Here is a 13385-nt window from a genome sequence, read left to right on the forward strand (position 1 = left end):
CACTAACAAACTCAATAGCTTCACCGAACATTCTTAAAAGATGGCAAAGAATTAAAGTCAAAAGTAACTGAGGAAATAACCAAGGCCTCAACCCAAAGTTGGACATCACACTGACAAACTCAATAGGTTCACCGAGCATTCTTAAAAGATGGCAAAGAATTAAAGTCAAAAGTAACTGACAAAATAACCAAGGCCTGAACCCAAAGTTGGACATCACACTAACAAACTCAATAGCTTCACCGAACATTCTTAAAAGATGGCAAAGAATTAAAGTCAAAAGTAACTGACGAAATAACCAAGGCTTGAACCCAAAGTTGGACATCACACTGACAAACTCAATAGCTTCACCGAACATTCTTAAAAGATGGCAAAGAATTAAAGTCAAAAGTAACTGACGAAATAACCAAGGCTTGAACCCTAAGTTGGACTTGACACTAACTCAATAGCTTCACCGAGCATTCTTAACAGATGGTAAAGAATTAGAGACAAAAGTAACTGGCGAAATAAACATGGCTCTAGTTTTGCTAGTATTCAACTTGAAGTTGTTAGACTCAAAACATAGAGTAATGCGATCCAAACGCTTATTAATACACTTTAGCTTACAGGAATTAAAAAAGTGACTCACTTTTCAAAACAATTCCTTTATATAATTTATTCTTAATTCTTTTTTCTTTTTGTCAATTTCCTAATATCTTCCTGCTGTCTACGTTTCAAATATTATATATTGTGAAACCTATAGAATCCATATATTCATTTAATTATTTAATTGAAAATCTTTACAATTTATGTATGACGCACATCCGCTGAAATTTTTTTTTTTTTTTCACTTATTAAATTTTGTTTTTTTCTATTTCCTTTACAGCAGACGCCTTTAATGTTTTCTTTAAAAAAAAATTATTCAAATGAGCCAACTGTCAACCAAAATATTCTTGATATTATCGTAACGGGTAAGTCAAAGTTAAACTATAATTATTATTAAAATGCTCGTAAGTCTTGAAGATGAAATTACAAGAAAAATTCATTTTCATCTGCATTTCCTTTTACGCCTATACTATTAAATTATGTATGTATACATACATATTTATATATATATATATATATATATATATATATATATATATATATGAAAAGAAAATCTTAAGTAACAAACCTCATTTATACGTTTACTTCTGGGTTATTATGCTGATACGTGACTTATTTTTCTATTATCTTTTGCAATTTATATTATTTTTACATATTCCTTTATTATTATTTTATTAATTTTATGGAAAACAAACGCGTCTTTTACACAATCATATGATTTCATTTATTTCATTATTTTCTTTTGTATAAACAAAAAAAATAAATAAATAAATAAAAAACGGCCCATAAGGCCTCAATTATCGAAAGGCCAAAAAGGTGATGATTTGCATCACCTTAACTTCTACAAAAGCACGTCAATGCGCATGAACATGGATAGCTAGCTAGGAAAGCAAAAACGAAGAAAAAAAGAGTAGCCAGTCGAACCGCGCACCTGATCATTTTATGTAAGCGTTTCTTACCTTCTCTTCGTCTTGTCAGCCGTTTCGTTTTTTTTTCCCCCCCCTTTTTTCTGTGTTTCTTTCTTTTCACAATCGTGATTTGATTATTAGTTAAGAAGAATCGAAAGGAAATCGTATTGAATCGTCTACAAATATTTGCTTAAATTAAAAATCAATCAATAATTTTTGTTTGAATTGAACGATTGCTCGGATGATAAATGAAAAAGCAATTCGAATACGTATTCATCATTTCAGGCGGATACTCGCAAACTGGTTATATGTAATTTTGTCTCCTACGAAAGGCTCTAAGCAGTGATTTGTATGCTTTTACTTGAGCTTCTCAAACTAAGTTCGACAACAAACGTGATTTGCTCTTCAATCTCTTCCCGTATCACTCGAAGAAATTAAATCTCGAGGACACGGTTATATCTGTAAAGGCTTAGTTTGATTCGGCGAATCAATGTAACCCGCTTACGAACAAGCCAACTCACCAAACCTATAAAGCTAAAACTTTGTTGATCCTATTATGTTTTCTAACAGTTTTAGAGTCTTTTCGAAACCATTATACCGTTTCATAAATCATCCGTAAACCCTAGAGTAGGTGAAAGTAATTTGAAAAATGGTTTTTTGAATGATTTTTTTATTCTACAAGACTAAGCAAAAAGGTTTTCTGAAAGAAGACGGCTGTGGAGTTACCAAAGAATTAGCCAAAAGACAAGTGCTGACTATTTGGTCGAATTTGATGAGGGTCGCTTGCAATCTTCCAAACTAGTTTAATTGTTTAAGGAAATGGCTTGTAATGCGATACCAGTGTCCCATCAAATGAACATAGAGGTTAGCTGTCTCATGAACTTAGCAAACGCCGGCCGACATTTAGTTCCATATATTTTATATGCTTCCTATAAAGAGATGAAATGTCATTCATACTACATTGACATTGAAGCAGAGTAAACGATTGATTACTCTCGGGTCCATTAGTAAATAGCTTCACTTTAGAAAAACTCTAATCTGTAACTTTGAGGAGAAAGAGCTGGGACACTGAAAAATCCCCACGCATATAAATATAGACTCTGGTAAAGTCAACTACTTAGTTGACGAGGTTCATTCGAAAAGCATTAAGTTCTTTCCCACAAATACACGCGCCACACTAATCTTAAATTCTGCATCAAGCCAGTTTCTCAAAGTCCATCCCAAAGATGTCTAAAGCGCAGTTCACACTTCCACAAATCCAAAGCGAGATCGTCGCAATTCCGATCGGTTGCGATGAATTTCTCAAATCTATATTTTTTACATTTTGCCTCAACAACTCTTAATACTTATTGTAGCTTCTCACTCTCTTGAACTTGCTTATGGAAAGATTCTTGCAAATATTTTCTTAAATTACTTACATAACAGAGAAAACCAACAACAACAACAATAATAATAATGATAATAATATAAATAATAACAGTAGTGACAACAACCTTTTTCTGTGCATGTGTAAGTGTATAGCTGAGAGAAAAACAGAAAATAAAACAAATTTACCAAATTTGGTTTAAAATGTTGTTTGCTTTAGTTCCCTGTAAATAAGACACAAAAACTACGCAACAATGTAACAACTAAACGGGCTTACATCAATAATCGTTCAATACATGGCAACGCAAAAAAAAAAAAAAAAAAAACACCAAACGTAGTGAAAAAAAAAATAAAAAACCAAAACATTGGTCAAAATTTCCAACCGTTCGGTCAATTTTTTTTTTTTTTTTTTTTTTTATTTATTTTCTTTTCTTTTTTTTTTTCTATTTTAATTTTTGCACAGCAAAAAGAGCAAAAACAACAATCGCTAACCGATGATCGCAAAACAAGTCATTGTAGTAGGTAGTAATGTATTTATCGCTGTGCGCATGTAACACTGTGTGTGTGTGTGTGTGTGTGTGTGTGTGTGTGTGTGTGTTGGGCACAACTCTCTAATGTTGAGGAAAAGAAAAAGATTTAATAACATTTGAAAAGATAGTAAAACAGCGAAAAAAACGTTAAAAAGACATTCAGTTAAAGGTTTACTTACTTCTCTTTTGTTTACAATCGAGTTGAATATTTTCTTGCGAATTCTATTACTAACAACGACGACGACGACGACAACGACGACAACGACGACGGCAACTATATGTGCGCGTGCTTGATAGTGTTTGACCACAAATGGAGTTATCAAACCAAAAACGTCTTCATTGTACATACACATAAATGTTCATCTACATGCAAGAGAGCATATATAAAAACAAACCCACGTCAGGAATTTTCTAAATTATGTTTTATAATGATTTTCTAAAGCAGAAGAAAAGAAAAATGCATTTCATAGAATGAAAAAGAAATTATATTCGGCTAAGGACGAATCTTTTAATACCCGTTAACAGCGCTATATAGAATTTATACGCAATAATATCCATTATCATGTTATGTCAATCGTATGTCGTCTCATATATATATATATATATTTTAACGAAAAATTTAACTTTAACTTTAGCTTTAAGTCTTACAAGTCTTATGAATGAAATGTTTAACGATTTTAGTTAAACTCGTGAACCGGTTTCCTACAACTGACCGATCAAACTAGTAAGAAAAATTTATGTCCTACATAAAGTCTTTGGATCGTTATCGCAATTTCAACAGATGATCGAATAACACGTCGACAGGCAGTCTTAGATTTTTACATCGAAATCGTTATTCATCTTAATTAAATATATTCGAACTATATTCCCAAGCATATACGTGGCAAGCTAGAACACCGCCTATTGCGAATATGAAAGGTAACAATTTTGCTTCTTTGGCCTGAGTTCCAATGCTTTGAAAGTTTCCATAGTTGTCCTATATATGATTTCGGAATCATAGAGAGATGTGATGAGTTTGTTTTATCGTTTATCAAATACAAAATAATAAATAATTATTTATATATATATTATATAATAAATTATAACTTATAAATAAAAAATAAAAATAAATATGTAAAAAATAATAATTTATTAATAGTAAATAATAGGTAATAAATAATGAGTTGTAAATACTAGGTGCTTGCATGTATTTTGATCAGCGATATTTATTGGTGAAAATGGTAAAGTAATGCGAAGTCGTGTACACGACCATTAAGCTACACGACTTTGACTCTCCTCTACATAAAATGATAGTTTCCAATTTAGTATTATTGAGTTACACAGTATCCATAGGCACTAATCATGGAACGCCAAAAATTGCATTTTCGTTATTCACTACTTTTGTTGTTTGGTTTGAAGAAATCTCCTGTCGACACCCCTCAAAAACTTTTAAAAGCCTATAGTGATGCTGCTCCATCATATCTTAATTATCGGTTTTTGGCTTCAACGGTTTAAAAATGGTGAGTTTGACGTCCAAGAACAGCATCATGATTCAAAAAGCTTTGACGACAACAACAAACGAAACAACTCAAGCCCTCATAGGACTTTCAAACAACTTAACAGATAATGAATCAATTCTTTTCAGACGGGGATGAGACAGATGTAAAACGAGAGAAAATGGCTACCATGCGAATTGACTGAAAATGGTATATGGAACCGTTTTCACGTCGCGGTTTCATTGGCTGGCAGGCAAAAAAGAAAAGTTTTTTATGGGAAAAAGTTTATATGGGTTAGTTCAGGGGAGCCATCACAACGACGACAAAGCGGAATATTTATCGCCATAAATTTTACGTGTGTATAGTGGAATCACGAGATAGGTATAGTGTATTACGAGATACTAAAACCGAACGAAACTGTTGCTGCAGATTTCCAGCGATAGCGGTTAACAGACCACAAGGCATTCTCTTGCATGACAACGCTCGGCCACAGGGATACACTCGAATAGGAGTTGTCGGTGTCGAATTCAGCGCGCCGCCCTGGCATAGATTACCACTTGTTCAGATTGTTCCCGCATGACTTGGCCGGTCCGCGGTTTCGAAATGCTGAAAAATTACGATGATTGCATCGTTGCCAAAACAATATGGTCCTTTGGACCCGCTATAGCCATTTTGCCAGAAAGATTGGAACAAGTTGTAGGAAATGGTGGAAAGCATTTTGCGTGATGTATTGACGATTTTACCAGTTTTTCTCAACAAATGCCTTTTTCAAGTGAAAAAATAATCAAAATATATACAAGCGCCAAATAATAAATGAAAAAGAAGCAACAAACAGTAAATAATAAATAATAATTTATAAATAATGGCTGATAAATAATAAACAATAAACAGTAAATAAATAAAAAATTATTAATTACAAATTAATAAATAATAATTTATAAATAATGAATAATACATAACAATAATAGTAATAGAAAATAAATAATAATAAATTGATAACTAATAAATAATTAATAATAAATATGTGTTAAATGATAAAAAAAAGTTTAGAAAAATACAATCCATCCCTCAGAAGTAAAGTTAGTTATCACAGAATATCGAATCATATCTTTGGTACAGATAGAGAGAGCAATGGAAGGTTTACTCACAGTCCTCGACTACCATCGAAACGAATTTTAAACGTAACAGTAACTCGACCGTTCGACTTATCGTAATTACAGCGTATCCCGTTCGCATGTCTAAAATGGCAGATGTAAGATGCAACTGCTGCTGGGTATCAAATAAGAATCTTGCGATTTAAGTCCGAAAAAAAGATCGATTGCAAATCGGCAAAAGGAAATATTAAAATAAAATAATTCGACTATTTTTAGAACATACTGATAATGGGACTCTCCTAGGCGCAATAAACCGTAGGTGTAATAAACCTTAGTGCAAATATTTCCCATCCTTGATAGATTTGCAGAACTTAAGTACAAAAAATACAAACTGATTTCATCGCTCCAATAGTCCAGCTCATCTGCACAGCTTATGGAAACTAACTTGAATATTCAAAACTGGAGACGTAATGTCTGAGGTAATTTAGAAAAGGTAAAGACTCTGGAAAATCAATATATTTTTGCGCATTTTATTTATACAATTGGTACGCAAATAGTCTGGGACTTTAAAGCACTTACGTGTCCGTTAAGCTTTACAAAATTGATTTTCGTAAGCTTAAGCTTAAGCAAAATATCATCAACGATATAATTTTGAATCAATTACAAAACTCCTCCTATTTATAGCAGCGTTAAATGCAAAACGTTTTCTAAACTCCCTCTTTTTTAGGACCGTTAAATGGACAAAGTTATACCTTTGGTACTTGCACGCTTAGGTAATTAATATCTGTTCAAATTTTAGAATTCCCTTAACTCTAGTGGACTCCATGTTTAGCTAACATTATTATTATTAATGGACAGGACGCACCGCGACCAAGATCTATACTACAGGCCCGTGGCCCTAGCCCACCAATTTTAGTATATTTATGAAACCCGCCACCTTCTTTGGATCGGAGCACAATCCCGCGTACCGACGAAGCGAAGTGCTCGCCAAACACTTGCTGTCTGATTCTGCAGACGTCCTCACCTTCACCTAGAATACGACGGGATGTTTGACTCGTCCCTTGGCAGAATCTGCATAAATCAGTATCAAACATACCCATGTTCTTCAGAGGATACCTAAAAGATCTATGAACCGTGTATAAGCAGTCCTTAGGATAACATTTTCTTGGTAAGATGTCAAGTTTTGTTGTTAGGTCTAGGAGAGAGAGAGAAGATATAATCTCCGTGTTCATTCGTCTTGCAGCAGCCTTCAGTTGTATCAGTATTCGAATTAAATTTGTTTTTTCTCTCTTTCTTATCCCCAAGTTCCCCAAAAATTCTTTTACGATTTCTCTTAACAAATTCTTTTGTATCTCATGTAACTTTTCGCCGTCGAGTTACTTTTCCTCATCAATTGATGTAATAGCCCCTGAAAGACAGTTTTGTTATTTACAACACATATACCTGGGACAAGTGTGTGTATCTTCCAATCATTTTTTTTCTCTTCTTAATAGTAAAGGCATGAAAACAACTGGCAAAACGAACTTTCTAAGGTTTGCTAGTATACGGGCATAAAGGCATGTCTCTACTTAGTTAGCTACTGTTGTGTTATTTGTGTTGTTGTTGTTTTTGCTGCTGGTATTTGCCACTACTAGAGAATATTTTTTTGTTGCGCTTTAGCAATTTTTAACGTGACTGCTTATTAGGTAACGAGAAGCAAATCAATCTGTTCCAAAGTTATACATGCATATATATATAAAAAAAAAAAATGATTCGCATACAATTGCTAAAAAGAAATTTCTTAACAAATTCCTTCAAGTCTATGCATAATATTCTTAAATATGTGCTTCCGGATATTTGTGGAAGGCAATACACAAGGAAAAACTTTTCCTTTCTCATTCGAGTTTCAATTGCGAAAATCAAATGCAAAGAAATATAAAACATAAAAAAACAAATCAAGGCAGGGTCCAAGAAACGTAACAAATATATTGGGACTTGAAGATTCGCAATGTGTTAACAGTGACCCGGGTAATATGAGCTTATATGAGCTAGCGTTTAGCGTATGGCTAGGACAACAATGTTTAAACATTTTCTAAAACAACTTTAAGCTTAGTCAATGGGAGTTTTCGCAGCGGTGTAACCATGTCTACTTGCTTGCTGTCTCCGCCCGAAAGACTTAAAAGTAAATCGAAGGTTCTCTTTGGTTAACTTCACAGAATAAACTTAAAAATGATTATCGTACTTCTAACAATAACAATAATCCCGTCGCACCTTCTTGAACATATTCTCATCAACATTTTATCATATTTCGTGGATATAGGAACGGTTTTCAATTACTCAGCAAATAGCCTACAGGAATTCAGCGGAAGACGCGCTTTGAATATCCGCATGCACCTTCGGTCTTCATTTGGCACAACTACTGCAGCGTATGGAGATTTCTGGTTGCATTCATAAACTTTATCTTCTTATTCTTCTTCTTCTTCTATTATTCAGCAAATTAAAATCCGAAACATTCGCTGAGATGTATAAAAAAGGCCCAACGTGAACACAGAGTTTTTTTGTTTGGGCATAAACTTTATCTGTAGGAATTCATAAGACAATCTCTCGAAATTTAAATTTTTTGAATATTTTCGGTTTTTTGAGCGGAAAAGTTTAAACAGAATTGATTTGGTATTCAGAGCGAACTCACATTCTCGTCGCATCTCATCAGTAGTCGCCGTCCACTTATGTTTTCCTGAGAAATAATATGGAAAGTATTGTCCAACACTGCTTTATTGAAATCAAACGACCCCCACCAAGCTGTGTTGCAAAGACAATGGCGGAATGTGTCCCCGCCGAAATTTTGCTAACAGACGGCCTTGTTAAAAACGAGAAAACCCTAATGTTATAGTAACCCTTGCTTAGAGAGTGATTATATATTATGAATGAAATACAGTCATCGCACTTAATTTCCAAAGAACACAAACATTATGGCCGACTGTAATTACCCTTCCTCACTATAAGGTATCGAAAGTTATGCATTATTGGCTTACCACGTTTTTGTTCGTTCGAGGGTCGCCCCGTGAAGGCCAGACACTAGAAAAAGTGAAGAAATGGAAGGATATATAGCAACCTAGGGGATCTGCGTGCGGACCGGCAAGCTATTCGTTATGCCTTCACCAAGTGAACACTTACTATAACTACGACCAATGACTTCCTAATCGCTGCTCCTACCTACTCGGCTACACTTGCGGACTTGCATTCAATGCGAAGTTAGTAGATAAACATATAAAAACGACAAACACAAGAGAATTTTTTCTATATTTTTCTCTGTACGAAAGTAAGAAAATTTCTTCAATTCTAATATTCGAACTGTCTGTCCCTGAATTGATGGATCGATACATCACTAAATTTAATGAAAAGAAACTTGCTTTTCACATGGCAGTCTACTCTTAATAGGTAACTGCTGACATGCTACACATACTAATTAAGTTCAAGTTAAGTCTAAGTTGTTTGTTTTCTTCTTTTTTTTGTTTTTTTGGTATGACAAAGCGAGCGCTTTCGAAAGTGAATTCCTTTTCGAAAAGTCATCTTTCGTGACATATTTAAGATGTCAAAATATTTTCTCATAATTAAGAGCAACAGGTTAAATGTAAACTAATTCGCGGAAGAAGCAACAGAGAAGAAAGAATGACTTTTGCTTAACGTCTTAACTTTAAACTGGATTCAGTTTAAGAGAACAGCAAATAACGTATTCTTGTTTAGCCTGAATAATCATGACACGTTTCGAGTGCTGCAGGCATCTCTACATTTAAATTGATCAAGAAACGCCCATCTTTACGCCCTCTTCGACTACAAAACAAATGACTCAATATTGTTGAGAGAGAATGCTAAAGATAAAATACTTTCTAAACTAACTGCAAAATTAATCCTAATCTATAAAATTAAAGTTGACAAATACCATTATAATGCGTTAAGTTGATGTTGAACGAACGAAAGAAATCTTTTCTTTAGAAAAGTAAAACGTAATAATAATAGTTTTGATGTAATTAAAAGAAATTACTCGCTATAAACCGTAATATCAGCTCTTTTTTTATTTCTTCTTCCAAGTACGTCTTAGCTGCTTGTAAAATAAAAAAAAAAAATAAATAAATAAATAAAAAAATAAAAAAAAAAAAAAAACACTGATCTTCATTTTGATTTATATAAAAAGATGAAGAGGTGGACACAGTAGCTGTATGTTATGTGCCATAATTGTTATAATATAATAAATGTTTAGATGTATGTGCATTGGTATTTGTGTGTATTATTGATTAGATTTCTTTTCTTTTTTTCTCTTTTTTCTTTTTTTTTTTCTTAACTTTGTCTTAAAGCCGGTTTTAAAAGTTCGTTTTTCTTTTTTGTTTTTGTATTTAAAAGGAGTTACTATACTGCATGCTTTGGTTGTATTATTATTTTTATTTATTTTTCTTCTTTTTTTTTTTTATCTTATAGAAATTACGTAAAGCATATAAATATAGCGAGTTTTCTTAAAGCTAAAGCATCGTGACACAGCAGCTTCAGACTCAGCAGCATACACTGGACATTAATTAATGGTAAACATAGGGTGATTTAGAAAAAAAAAAAAACAAAATGTAGAAAATGCAAAAGAAGCAAAAGTGCTTATCAAACACCCGGTATTTTGTGGGTCTTAAACTATTTAATTATGGATCATATAATTATGCAAGACAAGCTTAACTTTATATGCATCTCTACGGCATGTCTGCATGCGTAGCGTAGACCAAAAAAACAACTTATAATAGCTTTTGCTGAATGTAACAAAAATATATGTTCGTAGATTGAATAAAGAAAAAATTATACATTTCGCATAATTTTAGAATGTGAAGAATGTTTAAATGGGTTTTAAGTGACTTGTACACACACATGCATAAATCTACATATCTACATAGGTATGAAATATGTTTGCACAAGTCTATAGCTTTCTTACACCAAAATTCAAACATATTTTCATTATATTTGAAATTAATTTTATAAAATAAACTACATGTAGTTCCGTCCGATCAACTTGAAGTATTTTTCTCGCAACCCTATTGAGTCGTCGGCTGTGATTTTTACAGGCCTGTTTGGAAGCCATCTTTAGACCATTACGAGAGCATATGCGGCAAGCTTCCATCTACACGTGCGATCCGCTCAAACTTCTAAAATTCTTCTAACTTAATACTAAGTTTTTCACGAAATGTAAGGTCAGACATTATAGCGAAGGAAAAAAACACTAATTCGAATTCTGAACACTGTAGTTCAGTCACGCGCTTAATACTATTAGTTGGTGTTAGTAAGACTGGAGTAAATCGCATGATCGGTTTGGAGCAGTTCATTCACCAAAAAGCAAAACCTTTCTTCGCATGCCTCCACACAACTCACTGAGCGCACTATATTGTTGATTATCACTTGTCCAGATAATTCGTGTGTCATAGGGTGCCGTGGGATTAAGCCTTCAAGGTTGGAATCCACATAAAACCATATAAGCAATCCTTATTGTCTTATGTGACACGCCTTTCAATTTTCGTTATCGATTTTTTTGAAAATGATCAATTCATTTGAGAAACAGATATGAATCTTCTTTTGGTGACCTGCTCATGGAATTGTTTGGAAATTTTATTACGATAAACGTTTAGTTCTGCACCGACATCTTAAGATATAATGTGCTTGTCTTTCCAAGTCTTTCAAATATTTTAGCAATTTTCTCAAAATCAAACGGGCCGACCAGAGCCCGGCCGATTTTTAATTTTGAAATTTTCAGAGCGCAGGCAAGCAAGATATTTGCTTATGACTAAAGCATCACAAAATTTTCCGCAAGGCCGCGGAACCTTATCACCTTGCTTGAAGTACTATCGCGTAATGTAAAGAATTTCTTACAACTTTGGCTTGTCTTTAAAACGCAACTACTTTCGTTTGAGTCAACAAATGTTACAATCTTTCTTTTCCATTTCAATTATCATTAAAGTGTCACTTTCCAAACTCGCTGTAGTAATAAAAAACTTCTACTTTAGCCAATCGTGCCTATGTACGGACAATGCATTGAATGCAACAAGACTTTCCAGCGAAGCTCTTTCACTTGTGTACACATGTACATAAATAAATAGAAACAAGTTTTAATGTTTTTCTTACTCAACTCAGCAAGTCATCTGGTATTGATTTGCTGACTCACTGCAGAAGCAGAAATTTTAATATTGCTGGTCGGCAAATCTGACTTAGTTTCCATGAAAACATCTAAGGAAACGTCGAGGAAGGAGCCGAAAAATAGATCTATGCACTCGAAACTTGCCACAATAAATTTATATGTCATGTCAGTATTTTGTGTAAATTTTCGTCGTAAGATACTGAAAATTAGGCAGACTCCCGTTGTCGTGAAAAGGTCTGTTTTTTGTGGGAATGTTTATTTGAGATGCGATTTAAAAAGTTAAACTCTCCCTGTTTACCTAGTGGGCCAATATATTATTTTTCACCAATTTTTTGCGAAAAATCTTAACAGTTAAAAATTTGCTTCATATAAATATCTTTTCACAATAAAACTTTATATGGAGAGTGTGGATAAAAATCGACCGACCCAATCCACTTTCCATTCTACCAAATTATCAAAAAAATTGTGGCATATGGGTTGAGAAGCAAGCACTCGTGTAGCGACAGACTCAGATATTCGCGGTCTCCAAAAGTTAGTGTGAAAAAGTGAACCATTGAAAGGAAATTGTTATTCAAAGAAGGCTTTGAAGACCTCTATTACTTACTAGAGGCAAATAGAGCCTATATAATGACAAATATTGATATGCCATTTAAAAGTTCTCTTGACAAATGATGCATTTGTGCTGCTACGTTGCCCACTTCTTGCATCAGTTCGACTTTTATTGATGTTTTCAACTTTCATAGAAGAGGTGCGATTGGAATTAGTTTTTAAATTCTTTTCTTATTACTAATAAATGAGCTATTAATAAAATTACGAATATATTTATGGATTCCTAAGGCATGGGAGAAACTAAACTGATGCAGAAAATGCCGCGACACACCTCAGCTCCGGGAGAACCGTCGAGTAAGAACTCCACAAACGTTGAACGCTCAGACGTAGAAAATGCCATATGCTGCGGCATAGATATTGGGATCATGAAGCGGATGGTAACTATAAGTGAACTATAAGTACGATATGCTAGCCAACGTTACCTTTGGACGCAGTAATTTTTTATTTTTTTTAATGTCCAAAGACTCAGGAGATATGCTTGTGTATCTCGGTGATGGCCGGAAAGAAGAAAGGGAATAGTATAGGGAGGGAGCCGCAGCATAAATGGTCTAAGTGTACGTATAATCGGTAAGTGTTACGCCTTCATCGACTGAACCCTCATGAACACAGCTACGACTAAAGTAAATTCTGCTGTTCTGAGATTTAAGTCCGCGCATAGTTAGTCGCAATTCTTACGTACTCGG

The 13385-nt window shown here is 33.8% G+C and overlaps 1 protein-coding gene across 4 annotated transcripts in view; it reads left to right on the forward strand.

Moving 5' to 3' along the window:
- Positions 1-13385, forward strand: part of LOC119636680 (putative GPI-anchored protein pfl2) — a 112206-nt gene that overhangs the window by 51247 nt on the left and 47574 nt on the right. For 3 of the 4 annotated variants that reach the window (XM_038032215.1, XM_038032214.1, XM_038032217.1), the window contains exon 2: positions 863-947. The gene's annotated coding sequence lies outside the window, so the exon portion shown is untranslated. The remainder of the gene's footprint in view (positions 1-862; positions 948-13385) is intronic. The other variant, XM_038032216.1, reaches the window with a different exon arrangement.

Source organism: Glossina fuscipes, unplaced genomic scaffold (genome assembly GCF_014805625.2).
Source record: "Glossina fuscipes isolate IAEA_lab_2018 unplaced genomic scaffold, Yale_Gfus_2 28, whole genome shotgun sequence".
NCBI classification, from domain to species: Eukaryota; Metazoa; Arthropoda; class Insecta; order Diptera; family Glossinidae; genus Glossina; species Glossina fuscipes.